At 38.0% G+C, this 18,498-nt stretch overlaps 1 protein-coding gene across 7 annotated transcripts in view; it reads left to right on the forward strand.

Moving 5' to 3' along the window:
• The window catches only part of LOC138745950 (ELKS/Rab6-interacting/CAST family member 1-like), a 539,260-nt gene that overhangs the window by 364,515 nt on the left and 156,247 nt on the right, over positions 1-18,498 (forward strand). The gene's annotated exons all lie outside the window — the stretch shown is intronic.

Here is an 18,498-nt window from a genome sequence, read left to right on the forward strand (position 1 = left end):
ACCCAGCGCAGTTTGATCTTCAGCAGCATGGATTCGATGCTGTCGGCCTCTGCCATCTCAAGTACTTCGATGTTGGAGATGAAGTCACTCCAATGAATGTTGAGGATGGACCGGAGACAACGCTGGTGGAAGTGTTCTAGGAGCCGTAGATGATGCCGGTAAAGGACCCATGATTCGGAGACGAACAGGAGTGTGGGTATGACAACGGCTCTGTATACGCTAAATCTTTGTGAGGTTTTTCAGTTGGTTGTTTTTCCAGACTCTTTTGTGTAGTCTTCCAAAGGCGCTATTTGCCTTGGTGAGTCTGTTGTCTATCTCGTTGTCGATCCTTGCATCCGATGAAATGGTGCAGCCGAGATAGGTAAACTGGTTGACCGTTTTGAGTTTTGTGTGCCCGATGGAGATGTGGGGGGGATGGTAGTCATGGTGGGGAGCTGGCTGATGGAGGACCTCAGTTTTCTTCAGGCTGACTTCCAGGCCAAACATTTTGGCAGTTTCCGCAAAGCAGGACGTCAAGCGCTGAAGAGCTGGCTCTGAATGGGCAACTAAAGCGGCATCATCTGCAAAGAGTAGTTCACGGACAAGTTGCTCTTGTGTCTTGGTGTGAGCTTGCAGGCGCCTCAGATTGAAGAGACTGCCATGCGTGCGGTACCGCATGTAAACAGCGTCTTCATTGTTGAGGTCTTTCATGACTTGTTTCAGCATCATGCTGAAGAAGATTGAAAAGAGGGTTGGTGCGAGAACACAGCCTTGCTTCACGCCATTGTTAATAGAGAAGGGTTCAGAGAGCTCATTGCTGTATCTGACCCGACCTTGTTGGTTTTCGTGCAGTTGGATAACCATGTTGAGGAACTTTGGGGGGCATCCGAGGCGCTCTAGTATTTGCCAAAGCCCTTTCCTGCTCACGGTGTCGAAGGCTTTGGTGAGGTCAACAAAGGTGATGTAGAGTACTTTGTTTTGTTCTCTGCACTTTTCTTGGAGCTGTCTGAGGGCAAAGACCATGTCAGTAGTTCCTCTGTTAGTGCGAAAGCCGCACTGTGATTCTGGGAGAACATTTTTGGCGACACTAGGTATTATTCTATTTAGGAGAATCCTAGCGAAGATTTTGCTTGCAATGGAGAGCAGTGTGATTCCCCTGTAGTTGAATATAGCTTCCATACAAATGACATACATTTAATCAAAATGTAAGCATAAATTTCTAGATTTGTTTTGTGCTGTAGACACTTCCCTTATCTTAGCAGCACGATTATTTGTATTGATTATTCCCTTCAGTTCTCAACTCTGAGATGTACACACTACCTAATCTTAAAATTGCAATCAAACCATGAGAACCTTATTTGACTTCAACCATTGTTGAATTCTATCCCCATTATTTAGCATGGATAAGCAATATGTGAATCATTGATCATATATTTCAAAAATGAAACATATGAAACTTGGGTTAAATAATATGTTAATATGTTAAGTTGAAACTTGCGTTAAATAATTCCTCCAGATTATTTTGGAATTATATTCTAATATGAGGTAATGAACTCTAAATAATAATCTGAAATGATCTTGGTGATAAATTTTTCAAAGTGACTGCAATACTATAATTTAATCAATTCCTTCAAGGGGTCTTAACACAACTTATACAGTTGGACATTTTCTCTTCTTGCTACAGGTTGTATGTTTATGATCAAGTGAATACAAAAATTTGCATTTTATTAAAGAAAAATGTGTTGCTATGTAATGACAATAAAATTTGACACAGTTTCACTACAACATTCTTGGTGATGTGGTTTGAGAAAATTTTCATCAGTGTTTGAGAGACAGCTGTTTGGTGTTTGAACCTCACCAATTTCAAATCTACATCAAGATTGGTGCGATACAGTGCCAGGTGTTAAAGTAAGATGAGTGGAAATCTAATCTGATTAAGTTTATGTGAAAGAATGTGACAAATTATATATGATGTTGAGAAGTCTGAAGATTACCACTCTTCCTGGAAAATGATGAAAATAAATGATTTGAAATTCAATTATGGAATGCTATTTATCAACCGTATGCAGCTGAAAATTAAATAAAGACAAGTATTTCAAATGGAGGATTTGATCTAGGACCAAATAATGAGAAGTTAGAGGGACTCAGTGGGTCAGGCAGCATCCATGTGGAGAAATGGTCTGACCTGCTGAGTTCATCTAACCTGTTTGCAACTGAAAATTGTTCATTTCATTGCAGAAAATGATCACTTGGAAAATTTAGCTTGGTTCTTTCTGTTACAAATCCTTATGACCCATTTCAATTTCTAGATCAAGGATGCACAAAATGATATTATTCCTTGTGGAAGGCTACTTTGTGCATTCCTTGGGAACTTGGGTTATGTTCTTTTAGGGTGCCTAAAGTTATGCATTCCAAGAATTAACACCAGATTTGAATTCTGAGGATATGATAAATATTTATCTAAATTCAGCCTCTCATATTGAGTTCACTCTGTTACTCCAGTTCCCACACTGCAATTGTGCATTGCTTTCTACATTCCATCCCACACTAACTCCTGAGTCGTCTGGATGAATGCACACACATAAAAAAGGGCATGCACACATACAAAATTTTAAACTGAGACAGGCGTGAAAATGTTGAAAGGCACCGTTAGTCATGAATCATGGAAAGTTCACTTGCTGGACAAACAGTATTTACAAAAGTAAATGGATTTTTTGTCTGTATTACAAAAAGACTGGAGTTCAGAAGAAATAAGATAGGGTCTTGGTGAGGCCACATCTGGAGTATGTGCACAGTTTTATTCTCCTTACATAAGGAAGCATATAATATTTGGTCTTCGAAGGAGTGTGATGCAGGTTTGTGAGAATGATTTCTTCGATTGTCCTATGAGTGTAACAGATTTTTATTCCTTAGAGATTAGAAGAATGAATGGTAATCTCAGAGAAATATATAACATTCTCAAGGATCTTGAAAGGTTAGAAGATAAAAAGAAATTTGCCCTGGTTCTGCAATGTAAAACTAGGGTTCATAGTCTTTAAATAAGTGCTGAGATGAGAGGAATTTTCTCTATTGACATGGCTGTAAATCTTTGGAATTCTGGTTCCAGAAGGTTGTTGATGCTAAATTACTGAGTATCTCTAGCATAGAACTTTTTTAGATATGAAGGAATCAAATTATCTTGAAAAATATGAGGTTAGGATGGGAAATCACTTAAGATATTATAGAATGCTGGATTAGGCTGGAAGGTTTGTGGTCCATTCTTGTTAATAGTTGCAATCTTGTGATGAGCAGATTCAATCAAGCATATAATTAAGTTAGTTAATGTACCCCTTGATCTTTCTAAAGTGAGTGTAAACCACTTTGGCTAAAGGGTCTTAATCCTGAAACATTAACTCTGTTTCTTTTTCAATAGATGCGGCCTGTTTTTATAGAATTTTCAGTTTATATTTCGTATTTCCAGCATCTGCAGATTTTTAAAAAAATTTCAACCATTGTCTTATCAAACTCAAGGTTCAAATTTATTGTCAGAGTACATACATGACATCACATACAACCCTGAGATTCCTTTTTCCTGTGGGTCAGCAGAATCTCTATGTATCAGTAACTGTTAACTATAGTCAAGAAGAAAGATATTTTTCTTGACAAGGACTGCCTAAAGAAATCTCTTGGTGCCTGCCACATTGACCACCGCCAGTGGGCTGATAACGCCTCAAACCGTGCATCTTGGCGCCTCACAGTTTGGCGGGCAGCAGCCTCCTTTGAAGAAGACCGCAGAGCCCACCTCACTGACAAAAGGCAAAGGAGGAAAAGCCCAACACCCAACCCCAACCAACCAATTTTCCCTTGCAACCGCTGCAATCGTGTCTGCCTGTCCCGCATCGGACTGGTCAGCCACAAACGAGCCTGCAGCTGACGTGGACTTTTTACCCCCTCCATAAATCTTCGTCCGCGAAGCCAAGCCAAAGAAAAGAAAGAAAAGAAGAAAGATATGTCTACAAAAGTGAGAAATGTAAAGAAAGAATAAACAAACTGTGCAAATACAGAAAAATAAATATTCAGTAATAAATAAGGTGCTTGCAAGAGTCTTAAAATGAGTCTCTGGTTGAATCTGTTATTTAGGAGTCTTATGGTTGGGGGGTAGCAACTGTTACTGAACATGGTGGTACAAGTCTTGTGGCGCCTGTACCTCTTTCTTGATAGTGGGATTGAGATATTTTTCAACTTTGTATCTAAGCTATTGACCCAAATGAACACTGGCATGTTTACAAACTAAAAAATTTGAAAATGTTTAGAAATTGCATTTGAGCCCTTACACAAGTCGTGTATTTTTAGCACTGACCAAATCTTTCACTTTAAACCAGATGGTAAGTGAATTATCTTCAGGAAGGAAGGGAGGATGGGAAGAGAGGTTAGAATTTTGAAGACAATTGTTTACTCAACAATGTAAAGACAAATCTGTTCTTAAAATTTTTTATCACTACGGGTAATAGCGTTTTTCACATTTCTGATTTTGTACATTTATATATCAGTCTTAGCCTTGGTCAGACCTTGTTGGGTCACTTTTGCAGAATTGATCATTCTTTAGCTATTCTTTAGCTATTAGTTTCAAAGCGGGTGTGAGAAAACAAGGGTAGTAGAATCATTTTCTTCCTCCGTGCCTAAATTTTCTACTCCTTTAAATACTGAAATTAATCAAGGCTTGCTAAACATCAGGCTTTAATATTTGGTTAGATCAAGGCATTGTTCTGAAATTTAGTCCAGATGCCATTAAATGTTCTGTGCCTCTAGAATTCATTATGATTAACTTCATAAGAATTCTATCCTTGTTACAAATGCCCCCAGCACTGATGTTAGCTTCCAAACAAACAAATAAAATAAATGAATTCCCGTCTAGTCTATAGAACTTCACTGGAGATTCTCACCATTCATCATTGTTCTGTACTTCTGATTCATAATGTCTACATTTTCAGTGATGGAAATTCCCATCCACAACAGCAGCTGTTCTTTAGTAATACTGGACCAATAAAGCCACTTCCAAATCAAAAAATATTTATACTTCTGATTAAGTCATGGCATTTCTTTTATTTAATAGTCCTATGCTTTCAGTAAAATGAGTGGAATTTAAATGAATAAAGATTTCAATTTCATTACAAATTGGCTTCTTATTGAATTTTAACTGCACCAATACCAATCATTATTTTTCAATAGTAGTTTTCTTCTATTGATATGACATTTGATCACAACTAATCCCAGAAAGTATTTACACATAACAATATGTTTGTTTTAAATTCAAAATAAAAGTCTTAACTTTACTGTAAATAAGAAAGAAATGATTATTTTTAAATTAGAGTGAAGATTTTTTTACACATTGCATTCCAATGGATACGACTGGGGAGGCTTTTTTAATCAAAGTAATGACCTTGTAGTGCCAGCTGCAAAGATGCACCATCAATGGTATGTTTTGCATATGAGGTATCAAAACAAAAATGGAGCAATTAATCCTTGAATTGTGTATTTAAATCATTATAACTTAAAGCAAGTATCGTACCTTTGCTGATTCCTTTCAGTGTGTTAGATGGAGTGAGCTAAATCTTTAACGAAGCATCCTGATTAGTAGATCTTGATACTTTACTAGAACCCCTGAAGGGTAATTGCATCACTGAAATGCTCAAGCAGATCTTTCTCAGTATTATTCTTATTTTACTTACCAAAAGAAAACATTTCATTGTTGCATTGCTATCAGTATAAAATGTCAGTGTCTTCTCACTATGGAATCATTGTTGTCTATCTTTCTGCTTTGCTTTCTGTATCACCCAATTTTACTTAAAAGCGTTATATTAAAGAGAATATTGCTTCTCCATCAATCAAAATGTTTATTACTCATGTATAAAATTCTTGGGTGCTACAGTATATTGTCTACCATGGTATTTTTTGACTTTCAAGTATATATGTTAAAAATTTATAGAAATTAATATGCCCTATTACAGCAGTGATTTCACCTTTTATAGCAGACAATAGTGAATGATAATTATATGAAAGATTACTTTCTGGGCTCAATACAATGGAATCTAGGACTTTGCAGGAATGTTGGCAGTAAACACCATGGGGAGTGTAAGGATTAATTTGGTAGGAAGGTGACACTGAGAGTAGCATAGTTAGTGTAGCAATTAGGGCAATGCTATTACAACGCCAGCGACCCAGGTTTGAATCCAACGCTGTCCATAAGGAGTTTATATGTTCTGCCCTTGTCCTGCATGGGTTTTCCATGGATGGTCCAGTTTCCTCCCTCCCTCCAAAACATAAGGGTTTGGAGCTTAATGGGTTGTGTCTTAATGGCCAGAATTGGCTTATTCTTTGTTATAAATAAAATGTTTAAATTTTAAATTTAATAAAAAGATGAAGCAATGCTCAGAGGATCTTGATTTCAGAATTTTGAATGGCAGCTTTGTAGCTTCATGAGGCAGTTTCCTCATTTCTGGAGACCATGATTCTGCAGCTGGAAGTTTCTTCTGTTCTCCTTGATGAACAATCATCTGTTTCCAACTCAAAGTAAATATTAGAATGTAGATGATGCCAGATTTTGAGGTTACCAGTGGTGAATGGAGAATGGTCAATGATGAATTTGTCTTCACAAGGAGTTTACAGTATTCATTCCTATCAGTATAAATATATATCAGCAATAGCTAGATTGACAAGAATAGTTCAGTTAGTTTTTTTCCCATTTTGAGTGTTCTTGACGGCAGATCTGAAGAAATATGCTGCAGTGATCACTGACTTTACTGAATGGATGAGACTATCTAGATATCTCCAAATCAGAAGCCATGGATGAACCAAGAGATCTACAAACTGTTGAAGCCAGGACTGTGGCGTTTAGGTCAGGATATTCAAAAACATACAGAAACTCTAGTTAGAATCTACAGAAGGCCATCAAAACTGCAAAGAGATCATTCTAGACCAAACTGATATGGCAGGGTTTGCACACCATTATATCCTATAAGGCGGAAACAAGCCAGCATCATCAATTGTAATACATCTCTTCTAGATGAGCTCAATCCCCTCTATGTTCATTTTGAAAGAGAAAATAATCGAACCCTTGTGATCGCCCACACCACCTCACTCCCATCCTGTGACTCTGTGTTCCCAGTCTCTGAGGCTGAGGTAAAAAGCCTTCAGGAGGATGAATCCTCAAGAAGCATATGGCCCAGATGGTAGACCTGGCTCTGTCCTTAAAAGCAGTGTCAACCAACTGCCCTAAATTTTTGAGAACCTATTCAGCCTCTTCATACAGTGGTCAGAGATGCTCACCTGCTTCAAAGTGCATCCATCATTTTGGTGCCTAAGAAGAGCAGGTTAACTGCTCCTCAATGGCTATTTGCCAATGGTGCTGACATATCCAGTAATGAAGCGCTTTGAGATGTTGGTTATGAAAGGAATCATCTCTTATCTCAGGAAGGACCTGGACCCATCGCAACAGGTACATATGTTTGCCCTCTGCTCTGTGTTAGATTACCTAGACCACAAGAACACCTACATCAGACTGTTGTTCATTGACTACAGCTCAGACTTCAACTGAATCCTCAGCTTCCTCAATGGAAAACCCCAATCAGTATAGATTGGCAACATCACCTCTTCCTCTCTGGCCATCAACACAGTGGCATACCAAGGATGCATGCTTAGACTCCTTCTCTGTTCCTTGTACCCCCCATGACTACAGTGCACTCCAATTCAATTTGCTGATGACAGGAGTTGGCAAATAACTGGAAATGAGTCCAAATATGGGTCGGAGATTGAGAATCTGGCTGGATGGTGACAGAATAACAATCTTGCTCTCAACATCATAGTGGCACTGTCAGAGCTTCTGTAATGGCAGCACTATCACTAGTGCAGATCCAGGGGAGCAGAGACATGGCACTGCCCCACAGGGTTATACCAATGGCTCTGAACAGACTTTAAACGGTCTGTTACAGAAGCTGATGGTGTTTTATTTTAATCTTTCAACCACGATGTCTGTTTGAACTGGAGTCTGTGCAGCTACAGAGGCTATGGGAGCTCTGAAAAGGAATCCACGGATACTGAGTGTCTCTGAAGGGACTCTCTTTTGCTTCTCTTTCTCCTATTGTTAGGGCACCAGGCAAACAAAAGTTGAAGTATATCATGTACATTACATTTTTTATGTATTATTACATGATAATGAAAGGAATCTTTGAACCTTTGATCAAGATGATGGAACTGATTGTTGATTTTAGAAAGGAGAGGCCAAGGAATCACGTACCTGTCTGCATTGATGGGAAGTGCATATGTCAGAAGATCTTTTCTTGAACCAGCATGTTGAAGCAACCGTGAAGAAGGCACACCAATGTCTCCACTTCCTAAGGAGATTTAGCTTTTGGTTAGATACTCTATCAAATTTCTATAGATGCACTGTGGAAAGTATACTAACTGCTTGCATCACAGTCTGGTTTGGGAATTTGACTGCCCAGGAATGGAGAAAGCTGCAGAAGGTAGTAAACATAGCCAGGTCCAACACAGGCTCTGACCTCCCATCCATTACAAATATCTATGTGAGACAATGCCTCAAGAAGACATCCAACTGTAAAGAATTTTCCCCATCATGTTCACAACCTTTTCTCACTGTTACCTTCAGACAAAAGATATAGAAGCTTGAAAACTAGCTCCTCTAGGTTCAAGAACAGTTTCCAACAGTTACTAGACTCTTGAACAACTTCTTGGTACACTAATCATATACTGCTCCAATATCACAAAGGGACTGTTGGCACAATTGCAAATCACTTCTTTTTACTTGGATTACTGCAAATATTTATATCTATCGTAATTATCTGTTATCTCTAATTCATTTAGTTTACTAGGATGACAATAAACGCATCATCATTGAGAGTTTCAAATGTTATACTCAGCAGAGCAAAAATTTGCAGAATACATTAATTCAGCCTGCAAGTGTAAAAGTGATAAGTATTATATTGGAACCAGAACACTACTAAAGCCACATGAGTGCATGTTTGAATCCATAGGCTCTATTTTTGTCTATGTATAAAGAAACTAAATAGGTTGGTTTGTTGGACTAAGCTCATCTTTAAAATTAAATCAGTATGGCCAAACCCTTCTTCAATTCAACTTTATAATCTTGAAAGCTTTCCTTCTTGGCCCATTATATTGGAAGGAATGAAGACAAATGTGAGAATGTAATTGACAAAAGGGTCAAAGAGCTACACAAGTTTGATGTGTCAAGTGAACACCGTGGTTGATCATTCTCCAGTGGGGTGGAGAGGTAACTTATTCTCTAAACTATTTTTTAGCTCCAATATTTATATCAGCGCAGACAGTCGATGTTCCTCCATCCTTGGTCAAAGAGGACAATATTGCTGTTTGAAATGTAAAACAAATATACAACATGGAAATGATAAGCCCTGCATTGGTATTATCTAGCATGCTCTCTCTCTCTCTCTGAGTCATTGTTGGATTTTTTTCCTGCGTTTTAGAGAATGTATAATCCGGATTACATTTAATGCGTACTTCATAACAATTTCAGTTTGAAATTGATGGTATGTCCATGATGAAGGGAAGTGTCATGTGGTTGACCCACTTCAATTTATTGATTCTGAACTTTCAGCTACCATAGTTTGACTCAATAGACCTAATGGTTATAAACATGAGAAAAAAAGTGAAAATGAAACCATTGACCAGAGAATGGGTAGCAAAGAATGTTAGATGGATTGTCTTTTGTAAATTTGGTCTGAAACTATTTCTGTCTCTCTCTGTGCCAATCAGCTTTTAAAAGGAGGACAGTTTGGAGCCAATTTTAGGTTTGACTAAAATTTGTGTTGACATTAACAACAAAATGGAATATATTGCAAATTGGCTGTGAGCCAGTAAAATATGATCTAGAAGCCAAATCTCTTGTGCACTGCGTGATAGTAAGTCAAGAGATTTATGAAGGTCTTTCTGAGTTTTTTTTTCCCTTCCTGAAAGAAATGTGCTGGATTATACAATATTCATTGCTTTGATCATACAAAGTGGTATAAGAAAATCTTCCACACTTATAAAGGTGCATTAATGGCTCATGTCAATTTTATGTTAAACTCCCCTTTCACTCCCCTCCCCCAACCTGCATCCAAATTCCATTACATTCACGATTCAAGGTGAGATTACTGCACCTAAATGCCTTTTTTTCTGCCTTGTTACCTAGACATCACTGTCCCCTACCTGGTCCCATACACCCATCATCCACCTACCTGGGTTCCTGCTTCCTTGGTTCACCTTTCCTATCTCTTTCCCTATCTGATTCCATCTCCCCATCATCCTTCCCTTATCTGGTTCCATCTATCACCTACCAATCCCTGTTTCTGCCCTTCCAACTTCCCTTATCCATCAGGCTGCAAGTGTTTATTTTTTAATGTTACCACCTGTTATCTACCAGTCTCTGTCTCAACATTTCCTCCCTCTCCCTTCTTTCCAACCTGGCTCCGTCTTCCCAACACCCCACTCTCATCTGGTTCCACTATCACCTCTGTTCACTCTTCTCTCTCACTTATATATTTTGGCTATTCTTCCCTATACATTCTCATACATTATATACATTCTCAATCTTGATCCAGGGTCTTATCCCAAAATATCACCTGTCCTTTTGTCTCCACAGATTTTGCTTGACCTGCTGATTTTTTTCTAACAGTTGATTTTCTGTCTTTTTCTCTGCTGGTTCTTTCATTATGGGGCAAGCAGGGGACTCAAGATACATTTCTGATGGTGTGATGAACTGTTTAGAGAAGATGGGATTGCAAGGGATTGGAATGGAGAAGGTTCAATCCTGTATTCCAAACATCAGGGGAAGCAGCAGCTTTTGGATGGACTTAAACCGGCATCATGAAAATGGGGAGAATTGGGAAAGGATATCTGATATGGAGTGGCATTTGGAGCTAGCATGTAATCAGGTGGAGTGGGAGACGGGCTGGACATGCAATCAAGTTTATATTCAGTGAAATGGGGAGTGGACGTTCCTAGGTCTTGGAAAGGCTGGACACTTGATTGACTGGAGCCTATGCAGGTATTCTGATTGGCAGCGTTGGCACCAAAGGGGGACATTCATGGGCATCGCACCCCCCAACCGAGGTCTTGTGCTCACCCCCACCCATGTACGGTGACATACCTACACATATGCCAAATGTTTAGCGCAAAACCTTTTTCATTAAAATATATTTTTAATATAAAAATTTACCAACTTACCTGTTCTCTAAATTAATTTAAATGAAATACAAAGAGAAACAGGAAAGGAAGAATACTTACGCTCATGATGTCAGAAGGGAAGTTACTTTGTAATGCGTGCAATGCGCACGCTCACATGATGTCATACTGTGGTGCCACATTTAACAGGGGCAGTGGGAAACTTAATATGGGATTATAAATTGGGAGGATTTAGACTCCCAGATTTTCAGAAGTAGTCTATCAGCACAAGCAAGATTTCTATTAGCTTTCTTCTTGGATTTGAATGGGACTGAATTCAATAAAAGAGGAGACAACGGAGGACTTTATTTATGTGGAATGTTGTCAATAACAAAACAAATGGATAATCCTATATTAACACAAATATTTAGAATATGGCAAGAGAAAAGCAGGTAAATCACTGAAGACACCATTATATAAAAGTGTACTACTGCCTATGAATCTGGGTAACAAAATATTGAATTCATGATATGACAAACGAATAAAACGTGTTGATGATTGCTATATGGAAGGATCTCTTATATCTTTTGAACAGTTAAGAAATAAGTAGCATAGCTAATAGGACATTCTTTCATTTTCTCCAGTTAAGATTGATCTAAAGAGAAAGATGGGGACCAAACTTGGCCCCACCTGAAATTAATGAGTTGGCTAGGGAACATACCTAAATTTATATCTAAAATGTACCTTGCTCTCCAAGTGAAAGTTTACAAAGATCGAGAGAGAAATGGGAGTCAGATTTAGGATTTGTAATAATGGAAAGATGCTGGTCTGATTGGTGCCTGGATACCATGTTATCAATTATGTATGCAAGATACAGATTCATACAATATAATTTCCCACACCAATTATACCTCACCCAACAGTAATTACAATAATCAAAATCAGAAATATCAGAGATGTGTTTCAGATGTGGAATAGAAATAGGAATGTTTGTACATGCTGCCTGGTCGTGTGTGAAGGTGAGACCTTTTTGGAAGGATATTACTGAAATACTAACAAGGATAACAAGGGTGGCCATCGCGGATGACCCAGAGCTTTGTCTTTTGGGCAATTGTATTGAAATAAGCAACAAACTAACTAAATTCCAAATTTCATGTGTTAAAATAGCTTTAGCTGTGGCTGAGAAATGTACTGTGATTACTTGGAAATCTGACTCCCCTCTACAGATAGTATGATGAAGACAAAGATGAAAAATTGTATACCTATGGGAAAAAAATCATATTTGTTCTTCAGATTATATGTGATGTATTTATAAAAATATGGCAACCATATTTGGATTATATAGGGGCCCAAATGTAAATAAAAAAGGGTGCTACTATTATTAAAAAATTGATATTCCCAATAAAAACTTTCAAATTTTAACCCAAGTGTAAGCCATGACAGTGCAGATTTATACCATGAAGTGGGGCGGGTGGGGTGGGGTGGGGGTGGGGTGGGGGGGAAACCAGGTTGTTGTATTTTGTTTTGTTAAAAAAAAAGTTCTATATATATCTTGAAAATGGAAAATTTTGATATATATAAAAAAAACATGGGGGCAGTAGGAGTGCAACCACGCCAGCATGCAGAGGCAGGTAGGCACTGCCAGCTTCCCCTCCCCCCACTGAGCATATTTTAGAGCTGAAGAGTGTGCTCCCATGCTGTTACCCAATGCCCTCCACTAATACTCACTCTGGCACCAACCCTGCTAATAGGTAAACAGTTAGTGGAGGTGGATGGGATGGAACAGACTTAAAAGCAGATCTACCAATAAGACAACAGCCATTTGGATTCCCAACATTCAGAATGAATAAGTTTGAATCAACATTGAAGCTGGCCCACTGTTAGGTCTCTCTGTTACTTGGGAAGCTTCTTAAATAACTTAGAGATACAAGATTCAAATAACAGAAGATACTTTACTTACTGATGCCTTCCACCATCTCAGGAAACTGTTCAGACTCTCAGTGAGAAGGATGATTTCTTATGCAGTTAAAAAATAGTTCATATTATCCTGACTATAACTACTACAGTGTGGTGGTCCATGCCAACAAGACATGTTTTGTCTTATGATGTAAAAAGCAGTATCTATAAACTTTTGGAAATGTTGATGCGATGTTGGGTAAGGGGATGGTGGGAGAGATATGCATAAACTATACACAAAAATAAACATAACTTTTGATAATTATCACAGCCAGCTGACTTTCACTTCTTTGCACCCACTCTTCTAACGTTCCTAGGTTATGCTGCAAAGTCAAGGTCCCTTTCGTTTGGAATATTTACTTCATAACCTCAAAAGGGCACCACATTGTCATGCGGTCAACATCCATTTCTTTTTTTCATAGAAGATTGTTTCTGCTAAATTATGGACCAACTATTGACAATGTTTGTTAACTATTGATAATGCTGTTCTTAAAGTCATTAGACTTTAGATGTTTTTCTCTTGTCAACCAGTAGAGAGGAAAAAAATAATTGCATTATTCTAGGGTGAATTCAACTTCAAACTATGAAAGTGAATGGATAATCTTCAAGCCAACTGCAGAAGGTATTCATTCAATAAATTTCTGATGCATTTATCAAATTACTTTTCATTGAAATGAATGAATAGGTACTTTCATTTTTGAGCATCATGAACGGTGAAATGAGCAAAACGTGGGTTACAGTGTAATGTTGATAACCCCCTAATGCGCAAGCAACTGTGACATGACAGAGTAATAAAGTTACCTCAATCAAATTTAATATATCAAATGCACTTCTTACCAATCTTGTTGACTAATTTATTCAGGTGAAGTACTAAATATATATGATTGATTATTTTGGTTGATGAAATCCATGGCTACTTAATGTTGTCCAAAGATGAAAAATAGGTATATTTGTATAACACTTTGTATTATATTTTGTTAATGTGGCTTCGCACGTTAAGTATAGTGGTGCAATAGGGAATAGTGGTTTTTGAAAAACTTAGGTGCAATATCATGAATGAAAAACGTATGCTTCTTCTCCTTAATGAGCCCCTTTTTGTTCTTTTTCAATTTCAGTTTAAGCAGAAAAAGATTACTAACTCATTTACAATTTAAAATCTTGCACCAAATTTTGAGATAACAAGAGTAACATTTCTGACTTCCTTTGAACTTCTTTTGCCTTTCACTTCTCTAATGTTCCTGGGTTAGTTTCTAAGCACTCTGAATGTTCCACAGTGGTGATCCTTTGTAATTGCTGCAATTTTTGTCTATGTTTTATCACCTATAATTAAAAATGTCAGCGGCCTATCTGTAAAACAGTAACAATTTCATAAGATGCTTCACATGATTGTTAAAGATCCACAAATATTATTTTAACCAAAAGAATGTGGCCAAAGAGTGAAAGTAGGGGAGAGACAGACAGCAGAGGTTTTCAAGGAGGATACTCCAGAGACAATGCTAAATTTACACTCAAATTTGTCAACAAATCAGAGAATAACTCACATGTTTAAAATCTACCATATTGTATTTTCTAACGCTGAAAGTGCTGTTGAGGTTTTATGTTTTAATTTTATTTTATCCCTTGATTAGTTGTTTGTAGGACTTAGGGAATAAAGTATTGATCTAGCCTTCTTAGAGAAAACTAGACAGTGGCCTAAACATTTTGGCCATTCTTTTTTTTCATTATAAGTAACACATGTTGCTTGAATTCCTCATTACTTTGCTATACCCCCTGCTATTCTACAACCCCGCAAGCTCCATTTTGAAAGAGTGTTGAGTGAGTAAATCATTTTAGTTGCCTGCTTATCAAGGAACCCTCATGGTAATGAAACTGAGTCGCATTTCTTGACTTCTCACTCTATTCCAGCCGGTCCAACTTTGTTTCTTTTCTGACCTTGGGTCCCCTATTCAGGCAAAGAGCTAATTAGTGAAGCAGAGCTCCAGTGGGTCTTGCAAGTCACTTCCTTCAGGAGGAATCCATGACTTGGAATGTTCACCAGCTGAGGAAATGTGGTTGTAAATCACCGCCCCAAAACAGCCCAGACGTTGTGATTTACATACACCAATGCAAGCACGTGTGAACAAGAAATCTGCACTCACAAAAAAATCCAGATGTGGTAAGGAGAAACAAAATTCAATTCTCCCCCAAACATTTTATCCCCTCTCGGACCAAGCTTACAAATAGTGAACCATGTCAATAAAAAATGAATGTGACATTATTTATTGATGGTCACCTGGAATTTTTATTTTTATTTTATTTCCTGCATGCCATCTGGTGATTCAAAGTAATGACCTGTCATAAGAGAAAAAGCAGAATTTTTTAATAAACTGCAGGAAGGACTTTTAAATAAATCACAAACAGTAAATGTAGTTTATTGGGTAAGGCAAATGTAAACAATATTAAATTTGATATTTAATATTGTGTGTTTTAGTTCTGATATACTTCAAATAAATGTATTTGGATTTGATCATTTAAAAAAGGTAGATATTCTCCCAGTCACTTGCAAACACAACATAATTATCCAGGTTTTCTTTTTCATTTGCATTCAAATTGTCTTCAATTTTGTAATCTATTCACTCTGCTAACGTCTCTCAAACAAACTACAGCAAGTTTCTGGTGTTCTCGCTTGAAATTCTGTTCCTCAGGTTAAACCCTTAGTTTATGAAATTCTAACTACTACTTCAAGATGAGTGCCAAAAACTGGGATTGATTGTGAACTGAGGTGGAGATGGCGTGATTCACTGATTTCTTGTCTCCTTGGCTTTGTAATTAGAATTAGAAATAGGTTTTGATATAAATCCTAAACTGTAATTCCTATTGATTTAAGTGCAGGCATATTTTTCATCAGGTATAAGCAAGTGATAGAAGAAAAAATAAACTTTCTGAAAATCCAAAGAGGCCAAACTGCTCATTCTTACAATGTGAAGAAAGCAAAATTCAAGAGGGAGAATCCACTGTGAACTTTACACTTAAGGTGAAACACTGGCACTCTTGCAAATTTCTACTTGATACAAATCAATTTGTTCTGAGAACCTATTAAGATAAAAAAAGAATCTGCGGAAGAATAAGAATGCTTTCTAATTCATTACACTTCAGACCTTGGACCATATTTTCTTTATACAATGTCAAATTGACCTCCAAAGATCAATTAGCCTCTAGCTGGCGTGAACAAACTGGGAGTATTTGTTCCTTGTATTCATAATGGACGAAGCTGTATATCGTACCGTCATATGAGCAAAGGAGGACTATAGTGTGTACTGATCCTTCTGCAGTTATAATGATGGAAAATGGCATCCATTGTGTACCGATAATGTGCGTCAAAATATTAATTTCACTGAAATGTCATCTTTGTGTGTGTAATGCAAATTTCCTCAACAGTTGATTTCTCTTCAAAATAACAGCAATCCTGATTTAACAATTTTAACAGGAAAAAAAATTTTTGAAAGGAGGTCGATAAATTAGAGTTTAAATATCTTTGTTCAACTCAGTAATGTTATATGCATCTACTGTCATTCTGCTGCAGTGAGACTTATTTTATTGAATTCAATTTAAACTGCTTCTTTGCAAAATAACTACATTTTAATACTGTAATTTTCCACTGTTAACATTTAATGTATGAAATATGTTAAAATATTCTGCTTTCCATGGACCTGGCAATGATTGCTTAATGGAACACATTTTAATACTTTCCTTCCATCCCATTTCCAAAATTGAAGGCCTCTTTCCAGTATTTTTAAGCTATGGACTTTTTAGTACAACCTCAGAGCGTTTCTAGTTTCATGATAGTTTTCGTGGGTGCAAAAAGTTTGATTGCGTTGGTTATTAGAAAGCTGAGCATTCATGAATTTCATCTATTCTGATGTGTTAACTAACTTGTCTCTGGATAACAATGAAATTTTGGGGAATGAATAATTGCAGATAACTGAACATTTCAGAAGATATTCCCAATTAACTGTTGTGACATCTGTTGAAGAACATTCTTTCACAGCTTTGCTTCCAACAAAACAAAGAGAAGAATATTCTAGTAAAAAGTAAATGGGTCTCTTAGTTGCTGAAGTCCCTTTCGTGCCAGGCCTCCACTAGGAGGCCGAGTACAAGCGTGGAGGGAAAGCATCGAAAACTTACCTTTCATGGAGCAGCCCTAAAAGGCTGCTCCTGCACTGCATTCATGTCGAGCGACGCCTCGTAGCACCCTCCAGATCCAATGGAGGCGGGGCAACTGGTGCTGTAGCGCCACCCATCATAAATACGCAGCAGAGCAATGGCCACCTTTCCTACCCATAATCCCCCAGGCAGCTGGATCCACTCTGTATTTCCCAGAACAGTTCCAGCTACGTGAAGGATTATGGGTAGGGAAGATGGCCAATGCTCTACCGCATTTTGAGCCACAGAGAGTTGCCCCAAAGGCTGAGGCGGCCTGGTGAGGCTGTCACAGCCTGCACCAGCCACCCCCTGATGGCCCCCGCTGCCCGATGGCCCCAGCCAACCGCCCCTGACTTGATGGGATCATGGAGGGAGAGGGGTGAGTGGGGAGATGGGTCGCCATCTGACGGCGTCATCAACCAGCCCCTAACCAGCCGCTTGCAGCGGCTGTACGTTCAAGAAGGGTGGAAGAGTGTAGCGCTCCACCGATTATCCTTCCCTGAGAGGGATTGCAGTCAGCGCTTTGGAGCTGGCTACAGTGCATTCATGAAGGTAAGTCTCCCAATGTAAGGATAGAGAATCTCTGCCTTTACAGTCAGGTTTTTTCTTTGCATGAAAGGATAAATCTTCATGTTTTATGACCAGTATACAATAGGCTGCTGCAAAATTGGCTTCATTAACAAGTAATTTTCATATACCATTGTTCATTAACAAAGCTTCACTAGACCCTTTGCAAGAAATGCTGAGGACATGGAAAAGGAAGTGAAAAGTAAATTAGGGAGTTGGCCCAAAACATCACTGAAGAATTGAGATTTGAGCAGCAGTGATAAACCAAAGAAGTAATGAAAAGAACTGAATTGTGTTAGAATGTGACAGATGAAGGCTTCAGAAGCAATCTTTAAGGGAAAGAAAGAAGGAGGGACCACTGTGAAATCCTCCAAGAATGGCTGAGGGACAACTCTTCAGAGATAGGAGAACCATGATCTCATTTGATGACTGTAATTAGGATTTCAGATTAAAGAAAAGCAAGAATGGGGAAAAAGAATAAAAGACTTTGTACAGAAGAGTATGAAAGTCAGTTAACTACAGAATAGGTTGCTGGTTTATGTAAAATAGAGCTGAGGAAACCTCAAAGAGAGGGTACTGAGAAAGGCCAGGGTATGAGAGTTTGTGCCAATGAGAGTCAGATAGGTGTACAGATAGACA

The sequence above is a fragment of the Narcine bancroftii genome, chromosome 11 (assembly GCF_036971445.1).
Source record: "Narcine bancroftii isolate sNarBan1 chromosome 11, sNarBan1.hap1, whole genome shotgun sequence".
Taxonomy (NCBI): Eukaryota; Metazoa; Chordata; class Chondrichthyes; order Torpediniformes; family Narcinidae; genus Narcine; species Narcine bancroftii.